Source organism: Mesoplodon mirus, assembly GCF_964341445.2.
Source record: "Mesoplodon mirus genome assembly, chromosome: 16".
In the NCBI taxonomy this organism is placed as follows: Eukaryota; Metazoa; Chordata; class Mammalia; order Artiodactyla; family Ziphiidae; genus Mesoplodon; species Mesoplodon mirus.
In genome coordinates, this window is record NC_138992.1 from 55,102,411 (window position 1) to 55,118,354 (window position 15,944).

At 46.2% G+C, this 15,944-nt stretch overlaps 1 protein-coding gene across 4 annotated transcripts in view; it reads left to right on the forward strand.

Moving 5' to 3' along the window:
• ZNF704 (zinc finger protein 704) overlaps positions 1-15,944 on the forward strand; it is a 217,710-nt gene that overhangs the window by 155,042 nt on the left and 46,724 nt on the right. The gene's annotated exons all lie outside the window — the stretch shown is intronic.

Consider the following 15,944-nt stretch of genomic DNA (forward strand, 5'->3'; position numbering starts at 1 on the left):
TCACCGAAAAGAAATAGTACTTGTGGAGGGCATGGAAATACTCCACTCAGATCTCCTTTCAAAATGGAGCTGCAGCTGCAGGGAGCACAGTTGCCGGCCAGCCTCTTGCTGCCACTGCTTTGAATCCTCCGCACCTGGTAAGATCATGCTTCCCCCTGGGCTGCTTCTCTCCAAGGACCCGGCACAGCAGGGCTCCTAGAGCTGGGTCATTCTGCCTGACATGGGGCTTCTCTAACAGGCAGCCTCTGCTCAGGGCACCATCAGCTTGAGCTGAGACTTTCTTAGAACTGCTCCAAAGTACTTCCTAGCCAGTCCTTCTGTCTTCACTCCTTGCTGACAGGTGTCAGACCTGGCGGGTGGCCTGCAGGCTCCCCTGCCTTCTCAAGCTCCCACCCCTGTCCCTTCCTAGGCATCTTCCCTAGTAAGTCACTTACAGAGCTGCTCTTGTCTTGGTGACTGCTTCTGGGAGGACTCAGACTGACAGAGCAGCTATTACTACCTCTCTGAACTTCTAGAAGATTTACCTGCCTACGAATGAAAGCGGGTGCTTATTTCTGTCTGTGCTGGTTGAACCTTCATAGAAATAGCATACCAAGTGAGAAAAGAAACGTCCATGAAGTCAGTGACGTGTCATACTGAAAGGGTTTTTCTCCATAATTTTATAATCATTTTAATTGGCTCATTTTCTCATCAGATTTCAAATAAATCCAGATTCTTTGTCCGAATGCATGTTAATTCCTTATCATAAGATGATTGGTTCATTTCAACTATGTAGAAAAGCAAATTTATAAGCCTTCCTAATGATTCAAAAAAAAGGAAAAAAGACAGATAGGTAACCACGGAGCTGTTGACTAATAGGGGCCTATTTGTATGTGAAATACTTAGAACTTCATAATAGCACAGAATTGAAAGATATATTGAATGGGTAATTCCACCGTAGTTTAGTCAACACGCTATTACAGTAAGTGCACCTAAAAACTGCTGCTGTGCTCGTATGACAATTTAAATGAGTGAAAAATTACCAGCAGAGGTGGAAATTATTATTTATACCCGATAGCTATACAGTTGTTTTCAGTAATGCTCTTTACATTAAATATTAATTCCAGCATCCTAGGCTCATAAGCCATTTATATTGTTTTCAGAAGAAATGTGAAAGAGTAGCTACAATGCTTTGCTTCCCCTGCACTGTAGACTTCTCGTGGCTTCAGCCTAAGCCTTGTTTGGCATTACTAACCTGTATTCATCCACCTCTTATTACAGGAAACTGGATATGCCCTGGCCAGTAGCCATCCAGCCATGTTACTGATCTGCTGTTATGTCCAGCAGTAACCTTTGCATTGTGTTCCTGACTGTATCAGTTTCTCCTGCTTATTCCTTTGGGGAAATCATGTTCCTTGTACATGGAGTATACACAGCTAAATGTGCAGTTGTTCAGCCTTTGGGTGTTCAATAAATAGGTTTGATTTCATAGTGCTTAGATTGTACTGTTATAAACACTTTAAGAATGATAGATTACCATTTTCTAGGGACAAGATACCTAACTGACAGTTTGAATTGATCTGTCACCAAATAATAGCTGTATGAATTGACAGAAACATATAACCTTAAGATGGTTAAAATATAAACGAGAGAACACAGGAAACAGAGCCACTGATGTTGGGGTGTGTGTGTGTGTGTGTGTGTGTGTGTGTGTGTGTGTGTGTGAATAAGGATCCTCTGGAGGGCGGTGTAGATGCTTCCACTCATCTCCCAGAATCTCAACATTCCAAGTGTCTCATGTAGAACATTGACAAGGTATGGGGCAAGGAATTCTGCCTAAAGCAGTACTTTGCACATAGTAGACATTGAATTGAAGCTTGTTTGAATTATATTAACAGGAGATTATCTTCAATAAAAGCCAACTCCAGAAATAAAATTACCCACAGTACATACCTCAGGAAAGAGAACCACTGTCTGGCTCATTGATCTGAAACAGTCAATTTAAAATGAGGATAAACTGGTTCACTTCTAGCCTTGAAACTACCATATGAAACTACCTCTTTTGTAGATTAAAAAAGAGTGAATATCAGCAATTTCATATGGTTTAACCTAACAGTATAAAACAGGTATTTATTTGGGTAGGGGTTAGAATTTGGGTAGATAAGTTGAACTGAAATTTAATCATTCAAAACATTTTAAGAATATTGTAAGAATTCTATTTAAAGAAAGTCCATAGAGAATCTTTTTAAAAGCAAAACACTTTTTTAAATAGGAGTAAAAAGCTTAAATTCAATCTATTTTTGTCAACTTCAACTTTTATATTCTATGTTCTCATTAATGTGGAATCACCCATGTATATAAAAGAAATACTTTTCAAGGATTATCTTAAGATAATTTTAAGTGTAATACAGAAAAAAATGTATATTCTAAAAGATATTGCATTAACTTCACAAATATATTTCAATTATAGAAGATGACAAGCATGTCTTGAATTTAAAACAAGGTTATAAAGAAGACCATGAAAATGGCATTAGTGTGGGGTGTGAAGACCCCACTGGGTCACTGGAATAAGGTAGGGCTAGCAGAATGGCCAAGTGCTCTTAGAAAATTACCAAAGTCTCCACATTTGTAAAACGGGGCAGTAACATCAATAAATTTAAGTGACAATTTAAAATAATGTACATAAATCATCTGCGTTGGGAATGCTCAATAAATATTAGCTATTATTAGAAAGAAGATGCAGTTAAAAAAAAAAAAAAGATAACATTTTTTTCTTTTTTTAAGCCAAATCTGGAACTTGAGCAGCTTAAAAAGGAGTTAATTCGGTTACACCCATACCAGTTTGTCCCCTCTTTATAGCATAAGACAGTGGAGGCACCAGTCCTGCCACAGGTGTAGCCGAAGTCAGCAAGCAGGTCCCACACAGGCTAAACATGAAATAAACCAAAATTTTAAAATATAACAACAAGCCCCAAATTCCCCCTTAGCCTAGAGCAGGGGAGCGGATTAGCCCATTGACTTGCTAATAGCTCTCCTCTGCCCAGCTTGAGCAGCCGCCCCCTGGAGGTCAGGGCAGGTACCCCAGTGCCTGCAGTACGTGGGCAGTGATGACTCCAAAGCTGCTTTCTCCCATTGAGGGGTCTCCCTCTCTCACTCCCAGGAAGCCTGCTGGGGCGGCTTGGTTGGGAACAATATAAGCCTCTGTCTTTGGAAAAACAGGTAAGATGGCAACAGCGGTCACTCCTAGCCCGCATTTAGGCCTGTTGCCAACATAAAAATGTCACCATAGTAATGTCACCGTAATAATGTCTCCATAATGAAAGAGGAGAAGTAACAGAAATAAGAAACAGTCTTTTTTAACCTTATTTTTTTTAAAGAAATCTAGAGAAAAAAAATCACCTCTTTTCCCCTTAATCGGCAAACCAGAAAACACTAGATTTGTTTTCTCCCAACTGCCCTTGTGAAATAACTTTCATCACCATAAATGTAGCTCGAAGTTCTTTACATTATTGAGACCTAAATGGATTTCAGGCCTCGGAGCAATAATATAATTAAGCCCACCAGAAATTCCGGAATGACCCGACTTGGACATAAAAGTAAGAGTGAGAGATGCAATTGTGATTCCAGTTTTCTTCTTGAGGGCAGCTGTGACGTTTGACCTGCAGCCTGTTAACCCGCAGATGGCCTGAATGACTCGGGGCTTCAAACCCATTAGCCTGGGCCCCAACTGCCTCTACACACAGGGCAGGCCCCGCCCGACAAGGTGCTCCCAGGACTCAGGGATTGACCAGCTGACGGCCCACAGCAGCCCAACCAGAAGCTGGCTGAAACATCCATGAGCCCTTTCCAGACAGTCTGACTACCTTGCTTTGGCCATTGCTGAGTAGCAGGCAGATGCTTCATGGGATGTAAAGAGTCAGCAAGGACCTTGCCATTCCAGAGGCCAGGAAGAAAGAGACCGGCAGGCCCCGGGCAGGAGACTGGGTCATCTGCAACTCCCTCCATCTCCTCCCCTGTGCACAGAGTGCACACGAGTCCACATGTAGACACTCACACACAGACCCAGACACGAAGCTACACAAACACACACACACACACACACTGTCACAGATGCCCAGAAAGACACACACCGATCCACACAGGACATCAACCCAGGCAGATACAGACACGGAGATAAACACACACACAGGACATATATATACACACACACACACACACATTCACAGACACACAGAGATATTCACACAGAGACATGAAGATATACACAAATACACATTCGCAGACACACAGAGAGACATTCACACACAGACCCACATAGGACATCAACCCACACAGCCACAACACGAAGATATACACACACACACACAGATTCACAGATACTCACAGACACACAGAGCGATACACACAGACCCACACAGGACATCAGCCCACACAGACACGAAGATATACACACAGGACACATATACACTCACACATTCACAGACACACAGAGAGACATTCACATACAGACCCACATAGGACATCAACACACACACACAGAACCACATAGGACATCAACCCACACAGACACAAAGATACACACACACATACACACACAGATTCACAGATACTCACAGACACACAGACACTCACACACAGACCGACACAGGACGTAAGCCCACATAGTCACACACACACACACACACACACACACACACACAGGTTACAAGAAGGGATTTGATGTGTGCCCTCTGGTCTTCTATCATCTGCTGCCTAAAGGGCCATCCCAGAAAGGCACTTGCATGTTCACAGAAGGCTTTGTGTTCGGAGAAAACTGCGTGGATTTAAGACCAGCCTCGTGGCTCCCAGGAGAACATGTTGGCTGCAATCAAAAGCGCCAAACCTGCCCAGCAAGAAGGCCATCCAGGGGTGTTCACGACGCTTCACGGAGCTACACTCCGCAGCTTGCTCACATCCAGAAGTCCAGCTAATCACACGGAACTGTTTTCCGGGGATTTGGAACTTATTATTTAATAATGTTATTGCTGCCATTCCAGAGTTCACAGATGGGTCTGCGAGCCTTGGTGAATACAGGAGAATGAGCCCAGACACTGGAACCACATCAATTCTGCAGAGATAGGCCAACATCTTTTTAGGACCAGTTAAAAAAAAAAAGAAAGAAAATTCATGTGAATGATTTATTTAATAGCTGAATTTTTGAGAAATTGTTTTCCACACGAGGAACTGAATGCATTACCGGGTCTAATGAGCTGAGGGAGAGCGGGCAGGAGAAATCTGCAGAAGTTCGTCCGATCTGCTTTCTGTGCTGCCCGCTGCCGACCCTCAGCCACTGCCGACCGCCACTACTGAACGCCAGTTTGTCCCAAAACCCTTCAAGAATTTACTTTAGGGCTTCCCTGATGGCGCAGTGGTTGAGAGTCCGCCAGCCGATGCGGGGGACGCGGGTTCGTGCCCCGGTCTGGGAGGATCCCACATGCCGCGGAGCGGCTGGGCCCGTGAGCCATGGCCGCTGAGCCTGCGCGTCCGGAGCCTGTGCTCCGCAACGGGAGAGGCCACAACAGTGAGAGGCCCGCGTACCGCAAAAAAAAAAAAAAAAAAAATTTATTTTAAGCAAGGTTTCATGCTAGATGTTGGAAACAGATGCCAGACTGAGTCGTGATGCACGGGGGAGGAGTGAGCCCAAGCAACCCAGACGACACAGCGGGGCGCCTGGCATGGCTGGGCGGGTGTCAGCAGGCTTCCCGGGAGTGGGACGGAGCTGCTGATGGCAGGGTGGGGAGAAATAGGCCAGGTGGAAAGGGGAGGAAGCTTGTTCCAAAAGCAGAGGGCTTAGCTTGTGCTCAGGTACGGAGAGGAAGGTGCGTCTTCTTGTGGAAAACGCCGCGAGTGGGGAGCTGCCTTGCAGGGCACCTGCGCTGAAATGGGGGCAAGATGGGGAGACCCCGCTAGAGTGGCCCACCTGCTTCACGCACAGGGGTTTGAACCTTATCCTGAAGGCTGTGGGAACCTCCCAAGAGCGTATGTCTCCGCATCGCCACTGCTGTCCGCAAGCTGTTACCGCCTGAGCCCTCTTGTAAACCTCCTGCTGGCCCTCCACCTATCCCCTTCCTTGACTCTCCAGACATCCTGGTCATTCACCCTTTAGTAAAAGCTTGAGCCACCTGCTCACAGCCTTCCTCTCCTGGAGGACATGAGTGACCATTACATACGTGGCCTCACCATTCACGACGCACTGACCTCCACCCCTCCCCCGCCTCTTCCCTCTTCTCCTGCAGCTGAGCCTTGGCCCTGCCATCTCCCAGGATTTCTCTCTCTCTGGGATTCCATCTCTGGTATTCCCGTCCTGCTCAGAACCTCCTGTTCTTCCAGCTCTTTCTCTCTTTTGCTCCCACCACACTTGTGTTCAGACCTCATTAAGAGCTCTGGTTTCTCTCCACTTGCTCTCCCATCTTTTGGTCCCCTCCAGCCTTCACTCATTTCCTAAGCCAGCCAAGATCGCACGGCACTCTCTCCAAATGCAGTTTTACCAAAACCTCCCACTTTCTCGCACACCTCTTCGTTGTCCCCCCCAGGAAAAGCCAGCGGCTGCTCCCACGCACCCCTTCTCCAGCTCCCAGCCCCCCGACCCCCGCCTCCAGTCACCATCGTGAGAGGTTCAAGGTTTCCAACCTCAGCAGAGCCTTCCCTGCTGCCCGTCTTTGGGTGTCCCATTCAGTTTTCTGTCCCATTACCCCTAACAGCGATGTCAAACCTTCAGCCCTCCAGGGTCCCCTCCCCCACTCCCCACTGAGAAACATGTCTGCTTCTGAGGAAGGAATTAAAGCAGAAACCTCCAAAAAGAGACATCCTCAAGTGCCCGAGCCCCACGTCTACTCATGTGCCTACTCCCAGGCCACCTCTGTTCTCGTCGTTCCAGTTATAGGGGACCAATGCCCCTCCTTCTGTGTAAAGTGAATTCCACCTGAGCCCAGGACCCCACTCTGGGCAGCCTCAGTAAAGACCTTGTCCACTTACTGTCCATCCTCTCCTGGATCTTCAACCTCTCCATGCCACTGGCTCTTTTCTGTCAGCATTTCAATGTACTAGAGTCCCATTCATTTGAAGAAAAAACAAACAAAGACCCTCTAACTTCTTCCAGGAAATTCTTTCCATCATGGCCAAGCTTCTTTAAAAAGTCGATTACGATCCCTGCCTCCAATTTCTCATCTCCTAGTAACCATTCACTCCTCAACCCACAGCAATGCCACTTCCTTTCCTGCTAAAGTTTCTGCTACTTCCCGGCTGCTAGTTCCGGGGGACCCGCTGGTCCTGATGGGCTTGGTCTCCACCTCCTCTGATGCTGTGAGCCTGTCCCTCCTTGAGAGTCTCTTGCCTCTTGTGTTCTCCAACCACTGTCCTCATTCCTGTTCTACCCCGTCCATTCCCGTTCAGTGTCCCTGGGCGCAGGTGGGAAGAAACCCTTAAGCATGTTAGTGGACTGAGAAAAAGCAAAAAGGGGGCACAGGAGAAGGGGCAGGATGAAGAGGAGGAGGAAGGTGGCACAGGTGGAGGCATGGCTTCAAGCAGGAAAAGCAACACTTGAACCACCTGTGAGGCTGAGGAAAGGAGGTGAAGAGGCAAAGTGGGAGAGAGGTCCTGCCTGGAGGCCTCCATTTTCTCTAAAATGTAGGAGGTTAGAGTATCTGCCGTTTACTAAAAACACTAATTCAAAAACATACATGAAGCCCAGTGTCCATAGCAGCATTATTTACAATAGCTGAGATATGGGGAGCAACCTAAGGGACAATCAAGAGATGAATGGATAGAGAAGATGTGGTACATGTATACGACGGAATATACTCAGCCATAAAAAAGAATGAGATTTTGCCATTCGCAGCAACATGTATGGACTTAGAGGGCATTATGCTATGTGAAATAAATCAGACAGAGAAAGACAAATACTGTATGATATCATTTATATGTAGAATCTAAAAAATACAACTAGTGCATATAACTGAAAAAAAAAGAGCAGACTCAGATATGGAGAGCAAACTAGTGTTTACCAGAGGGGAGGGGGGAGGGACAGTATACAGGGGGTAGTGGGAGGTACAAACTATTGGGTGTAAGATAGGCTCAAAGGGCTTCCCTGGTGGCGCAGTGGTCGAGAGTCCGCCTGCCGATGCAGGGGACGCGGGTTCGTGTCCCGGTCCGGGAAGATCCCACATGCCGCAGAGCGGCTGGGCCCATGAGCCATGGCCGCTGAGCCTGTGCGTCCGGAGCCTGTGTTCCGCAACGGGAGAGGCCACAACAGTGAGAGGCCCGCGTACTGCAAAAAAAAAAAAAAAGGAAAAAAAAAGATAGGCTCAAGGATGTATTATAGAGCATGGGGAATATAGACAATATTTTGTAATAACTGTAAATGGAGTGTAACCTTTAAAAATTATATAAAAATTTTTTAAAAACTTTTTAAACAGTGTAGTATTGGCAGAAAAAAGAGTATCTGCTATATGGGTTTGCAGGCGTTGAACCTTGAAGAGAGAGGTGAAGATAGAGGATAATCCTGCGTGTAGGTGGAGCGTGTGCTGACCAAGGACAGATGAAGATTCTGTCGAGGAGAAGCACCGGTGGGGTGTATGCTCAGGCTGGACCCACTCAGCAGGGTCTCTGGTGGTTTCCATCAGCACTTGGCTGCCCCAGCAAGATAGTAAAAAGCAGCCAGGGAGGATCCCACCAGGGTTTGGTTCTTCTGGGCCAGTGAAGCAAAAGGCTAGAAAGGCCAGGGATTCCAGGATGCTGATGAAAGACGCGTCCAGGGCATCAACTAGTGGACCCAACCATAGGGAAGGGGTAAACAGCGGCAGGCTGGTAACCTGGGGGAAATCGGAAGAAGCAAGAGACTGGCTGTCTCTGGGGGCAGGAGAGCAGGTGCGGTGGCGGTAAGGCAGTGTGAGCTAGAGGGCAGGGGAGTGCGAGGCTGGGGGAGAGAAATAACAAATGTGTCCCCAGTCCAGGTTTGCGTTCTTGTTTTTAATTTGTCTTGTGGAAGTTTCAAATCTACATGGAAGTAGAGCGAATGGTCTAATGAATCCCTCAATACCCATCTCATAGCCTCAACAAGTACTAACACTTTGCCCATCTTATATCACTTTTGGGGATGGAGGAGAGGGAGGCTGTAGCTTATTAAAGCAAATCCTAGTTTCCATGTTATTTCACCTATAAATACTTCAGTAGGTGTAAGTCAGGTTTTTAACCTGAGAAAAGTTCACTGAAATAAGAGTTTGGATAAAGGATAATGATAATAATAATTATTATTTACTGAGTGTTTAGTATATGTCAGGTATTTTACATGTTATTTAATTCTTCCAAAACCCTGTGAGGTCAGTATTATTATCATTCCCATTTTATACATGAGGAATGAAGCTGCACAAAGCTACGAGATTTGCCTAAAATCACTCAGCTAGTAAATGGAGTTTCTGGGGATTAAACCTCAGTCTATCTGACTGTAGTGTCTTTCCCTCAAGTTCAGCACTCTGCTGAATGTTTTGGGGGCTAAGGGGCCAGAAGTTAGGATAGTGGGTGCTTTCGATAGATCTCCTAGGATTGTAATTCCAGGCAAGGTAAAAATAATGGCTATAATTTATGTGCCAAAATATTCGATGACTATTAGGCGAGGGAGGTGCTGATGGAAAGGCTGGTGATGGCTAAAATAGGAAGAGAGAGAGGACTGCACAGCTGAGCCTCAGAAACCCAGGAGTTTTTGCATGAGGGTGAGAGGGATGGGCTCCTAGGGGGCAGGTCAAAAGCCAGCATCCTCTCCTGATGTCAGTGGGGGGTGACAGGAAAAGTAACCCCAGGGGAAGAGAGGAGTAAGTTCAGAGGAGAGCCCACGGACAGTACAGGGGAGAGGGTGAGGGATCATCGACAGTGGGATGCGGGGCCCAGGGTGCAGAGTGACAAGGGTCGAGAGAGAGAAGTCGGTGTGTGTGGGGGGTCCAAGAGGACCAGAGCGGCAAGTCGGGGACAGAGGGATAGGACTGGATGCCGCCTGTTCAGGCAAAGTGAAACGGACATCAAAGCAATTGCCTCAGGCTTCCCTGGTGGCGCAGTGGTTGAGAGTCCGCCTGCCGATGCAGGGGACACGGGTTCGTGCACCGGTCCGGGAAGATCCCACATGCCGCGGAGCAGCTGGGCCCGTGAGCCATGGCCGCTGAGCCTGCGTGTCCGGAGCCTGTGCTCCGCAATGGGAGAGGCCACAACAGTGAGAGACCCGCGTACTGGAAAAAAAAAAAAAAAAAAGCAATTGCCTAGTTCCACGTACTCAAAGTGCAGTCCATGGACCAGTGCCGGTCTGCACTCCGTTACCAGCCCGCAGTGAGCTGGGTACAGAAGTTGAGAGGAAGCAGCAGTTTAGAAATGTACATAGAAATTTAACGTGGCCACATCTTCCACAGCCCATTTTTTCCCTTGTATTTTACAAAAGTATTGATCCATGACAGATTAGAAATTTCTTAAAAATAATCCTTCCGCACAGGTCGTTTCAGAAGTACTGGCCTATGTTGCCTTACCTGTTATGATGTGTTTGCTCTGATTTTTCCATCTTGTTTATTAATCAAGGCCGCTGGACACTTTAGTGCACTGGAGGCAGCTTCTCTAATCTTCCCTATAGTCTTAAAGGAAACAACAGCTGAAATGAAATTGGAGGCGTTAACACTGACCACTTTTGCTACAAGATCCCTTTAGAAAGAAAATGAAGTTTTTGTGCTTAATCACGTTTAACAGTTACTGAATCCAGTTTTCCAAACTCTCAGGAAAAGCTTTCCCAGAATTCCAAGATTGGGGATGTCACTGTGGCCTCTCTAGGGAAAGAGACTTTATTTTCAGATTTTATTCCTTGTTCGAAGATTACCACAAGTTTTAAAAGTCATTGAACTCGGTCTAGACAGCAGATTTTGGTAGTTGCTAAGGAACTGGATCGGTGCTAATCTAAGAAATGTATTCTTCATTTTTATTTCCGTTTATTACTACCACGCTTTAATTGCAGATAAATGTCTTTTATGGCTCTCTCGGGTGTAAAACACTTCTCTCTTAGCTGGTGGGTTAGCCAGGGGAGACCGTGTTTGTATGCACCCTGCAAGCAGACGGCATTCAGGCATGAAGTGTTATCAAAAGAAGAAAAATGCTTCTTGTGGCGTGAACAATAGCCGGGCTTCTCGGCGCAGGCCATGGCCGAGCGCTCGGGGCCAGACCGGCAGCGCCCACCCGTGCGGGAGACCCCAGGCCCGGGGCCGTGTCCCCTGATGCTGCACACCGCCCCCCCCCAACTGCCTCTTTATGTCACAGGTGATGTCCTTCCGCAACCTGCTGCCACAGTCACCAGGCAATCAATTCTTCTGATAAAAGATCGGTTGTCAAACCCCAGAAACTCATTTTCCACATGGCAGCCAGAGTGAGCTTTTTGAAAAGCAAATCTGATAGCATTACCCCAAGCTGACCTGACCTCTCCCAACCCCACCCCACTTGAAGCAATTCAGTGCTTCCCAGGGCCTTTAAGATAAGGGCCTTACACAACTCCACAGGCCCTACCTGTACAAGGGCCACCCCGCTCGGCCTTGTCATTCCCTTGACGGCAGCCTGGCCTGCACTCTCGCACTGCCCAGCCCGGGGCTCGCCCACGGCCTCAGAGAGGCAACACCAATGCCCCTTCGAGTCCCCCTGAGCCGGGAGTTCTTCCCTTAGCCAGGAGCACCGAATCCATCCACTCCTTCCTGGCATTTGTCACGTCTGTAAGTTTACATTCATTTGTGTGTATCCGATGAAAGTCTGGTTCTCCAACAGACCAGAGCTCCGCAGGGCAGAGACTCCGCCGAATTTTCTTGAGACTGTATTTCCAGGAACTAAAGGAGCTCTGAGCGCACAGCTCCTACTGCAAGAGTGAGGGTTGAAAGCAGAAAGTTTTTCAAACTTAAATCCAAATGGGCACTCAAGGCTTTGGCAACTTGTGGACCGTCCTCAAGAGCCATGATGTCATGAGCTGTATCCTTGCCAAGGCTCCAACGTGAAGCTCTAGCGAGGGACCCAGCAGCTGCTCTTCCCCGGGCCAGTTGCCACCTCTTACTCTTGTGAAGTTTGTGTCTTTATGAAAAATAACACCACCACCACAAGCCACCCTACACTACCCCCGCAGAAAAAGAAAAGTAGGGCTGCCCTGGTGGCGCAGTGGTTGAGAGTCCGCCTGCCGATGCGGGGGACACGGGTTCGTGCCCCGGTCCGGGAAGATCCCACATGCCGCGGAGCGGCTGGGCCCGTGAGCCGTGGCCGCTGAGCCTGCGCGTCCGGAGCCTGTGCTCCGCCACGGGAGAGGCCACAACAGTGAGAGGCCCGCGTACCGCAAAAAAAAAAAAAAAAAAAAAAGTAACAACTGCTCGCGTTGGTGCTGAATAAGAAGAACAAGTGAAGTAACCTAACACTTTCCTCTTTCCCGTGGGGTTATGTGCTATGGGCCTGTTCATGAACTTGAAGGTTAAACATAGCTAACATCCACGGAACCCTTGCTGTAGTGAGGCTGTGTGCTTGTGCTTGCATACGGTTTCTCATTTAACCTTCTCAACAGATCTATTTTTATCTTCCTCTTTCTAATAAAGAAACAGAGACTCTGAGATGTTAAGTAATTTACCCAAGGTCACAAAGCTAGTAATGGCAGAGTGGATTTGAAGCCACATGATCTAACTCATTCCAAAGTCTGTGCTCTCCACCATTACCTTTACAGCCTCTCCCAGAGAGGCCCAGTACACCTCCTTTGCGGATATGTAGGGAGTCTGTCCTCAAAGACTAAATGCTATCTGTTCATCGAGCAACAGATGTCTCTTAGTCTATTACTTTGGGTTTGAATTACGATTTAACTAAAAATAGCTAAACAGCCTACCTTTAGCTTCTTCCCTTTCCATTACATTTTCCATTTTGACCCTTTTCTAAAATACAGATTGATCATCTACCTCTCCCCCGGGTTCATGAAGGTTCAATGGCTTCCCTGTGCTTACAAGAATATGACAAAGCACTTAGCCTGGCACATGAGGCCCCATGAACTGGCCCAGCCTCTGTGTTCTCATCTCCCATCCTCCAAATAGGACTCCTAAGTGGATTACAAGACAAGGACTTGCCTAATTCCTTGCCTGAAATGTGATTCTCCCTTCTTGAAATCCTATTCATCCATCGAAGCCAGGTCAACCTGAGGGGCAAATCACATATAGAGTAACAATGAATATTACTATTTTTTAAAAATAATTCTAAATGTTATTAAGTCCCATAATACTCAACTAAGTCTGAGAGAAAAGATGAATTGAAAAAGGTCTCAACCTTTTGTAAACGTGATTAGTAAGGTTTTCAACAGTAGATTCAAATTCAACGTCAAATTAGGAGAGAATATGTAGTATCACCTCCAGTGATTTTTTTCCAGCCTCAACAACTCTAAATCTACCAGAAGGCCTTTGTAGCGATTCTCTCAAAGTGTAACAAACTCTACTTTGTATATCATCTATTTGTGTTTAATTATAAGGATTTGAATTTACAGCACCAATGAATCAGTAATTAAATAGTACTGTACCAAAAGAAATTAAAGATAAAAACAAAAACACAACTCAGCACAAGGCCATATCATCCGATAATGTTTCATGTAGCATGATAAAAATACTTCCTGAGAAATACAAGCTAATTGAATCATTAGCAATGTATTCCTTTGATTCGTTGTTGTTGTTAGCAAACTCCAATGCCAATGGGAAACTTAAAGGTAATCCAAATTCAGAAACACTCTGATTATACTAATGTTTATTCCCCTTTCTACTCTTCATCAGAAATCTGCTCTATGACAGGCAATAATTATTTTGAAACATCAGCTTTTGGAAATGAGAAATAAAAATGCATATTTTGTAATGATACGTGCTCTATTGATCTCCATATTTAAAGAACACACAAATCAGCTTTTGAGTTAGTTATCAGTGAGTCTAAAACAAAATGTGCATGTTAGATGGGAAAAATCAAAGAAGCTACAGAGCAGATTGAGGAAGGAAAAATGAAGGTCCCTGAAACCAAGAGAGGAAAACCATGACTGTATAGCAGGTCCCATTAGGGATCAGGCAGGTGGCGAGGGGACCTTCTCCCTACAAAGTCATGCTGTTTCCCTGTGCCAGGCTCATGGGCCTCTTTTCCAGGTTCTTACACCTTTTGTTAACAAAGGAGAAGGAGAAGACTGACAGTGGGAAAGAGAAGTCAGCAGTTCCTGTAACTCAGTCCTTGAAGAGATGGCAGCGCAGCCTGTTCAGGTGCACCCCCCGCCGGCCTGGAGCCATCCTGGCAGTTGGGCTGTGGGCCGGCAGCTGGTCAGAGGAGCCCCACCATCTACAGAACAGTCTCTGTAGCAAGCCTTTCTCCTTCAACGCCCCAAGTAACTCAGTCCCCCTGTGACCATGACTACATGGGAAGGTTGAGCCATAAAGCACTCCAAGTTACCTTAAGGTGCTTTAAGTTCTTTCCCTGGTGCTGTTTCAGGAGCCCTCATTTCTGGGGGCAGGGGGGAAATGGCATCACTTTTACTCCCAAGTAAAAGGATCTTATAAATTGTGGATACTGTAAAATCCTTTCATGGTATGCCAAATGAGTGAGTAGTTTCTTCCCTAAGTGTATGAAATTGTCTTGAAAACTTCTGTGCAATAAATTTCATTGTGTGCTCTCAAGCTCGCTTTCTAGAAGTATTTTTCTCTGAAACAAGTAATTTGTCTTTTGATGGATCAATTGGCCAAGAGAGAGCATAAGGTACTTTGAGAAGAACTATAGAAGAAAATTTCAAAGATTCCCATCTTTGGTACCTTAGATTGAAAGAGGATGCTTTGCTTAGTAATTCAGCACCACGGTGAACATCAGAGAGCCAAATTGTAATAATTTTTGTAACTTCATGTTGAAATTAATCCAACCCACCTAAACTGGGAATCATTTGATTTTTCTCCAATTCAGGAATCTCTTTTCCCATTGTTGTTGTGAAGCAATGCCATCAAGTTTCTCTAAGGGTTCATTCCTTTTACAAATTGTACAGCACACCTGTGAATGAAAGCCACATTTGTCATAGTGTCAATTCCTTTGTCGATAGGCCTCATTCATTCTCTGGTGCTTCTTCAACTGTTCCCTTATTCGAAATGTTCATCTCTCAGGAGATGGTACAGTTGATCTGATGTCAAGGTACTGCATACATTTTTGCCTCTTGATATTAACTTCCTTACTGAAATCAGCTTCAGCTGGCTGCAGTTCACGGTGACCATTATCTGATGAACCTTTATTCGGGGTTAACTGGCCAAGATTAATGATCCAGAGTAACCTCTTCTTCTCAGTGGCTCTTCACTCTAACCACATGGTAACTACCCCCTGACCTAGCCTTCCTTTAGTAGCGTGTTGTGAAGCACAACACTGGAGTTTATACACCCCTAACTGCGTTTTCCTCCACTCTCTCCGTCTCGGTCAATGGCTCTAGTTAATGCTCAAGCCAAAGACCTGGGTGCCTGCCTTTCTTGTCACCCTGCACACCAAGTACAGCAGCCAGTCCTGCCAGACCACCTGCTACTGCGCCCAACCTAGTCCATGCCACTGTTTCCTCTTGTCTGGGCTCCTAGCAATCATGTCCTAACTGGCCTCCCTGCTTCTATTCTGCCTTCCCTAAAATCCACTCTCCATATAGCAGCTCGGGTCATGAACTTAAAAATATTAATCATCTTATGTCACTATACCTGCTTCAAGGCTTCTAGGGACTTCCTGTTGCACCTGGAATAAAATCAAAACACCTTCCATGGCCACACGACCCCACAAGACCAGCTTGGCCCCACTCTCTCCTTCTCACACCAGTGGGTCTCTCTTGAGATATCCGGTGCTGATTCCTGCTGCTTCGCCTTCACACAGCTGTCTCTGCTGCTTGGGGTCCATTTCCCCTTCACACTTCACCTCAGACA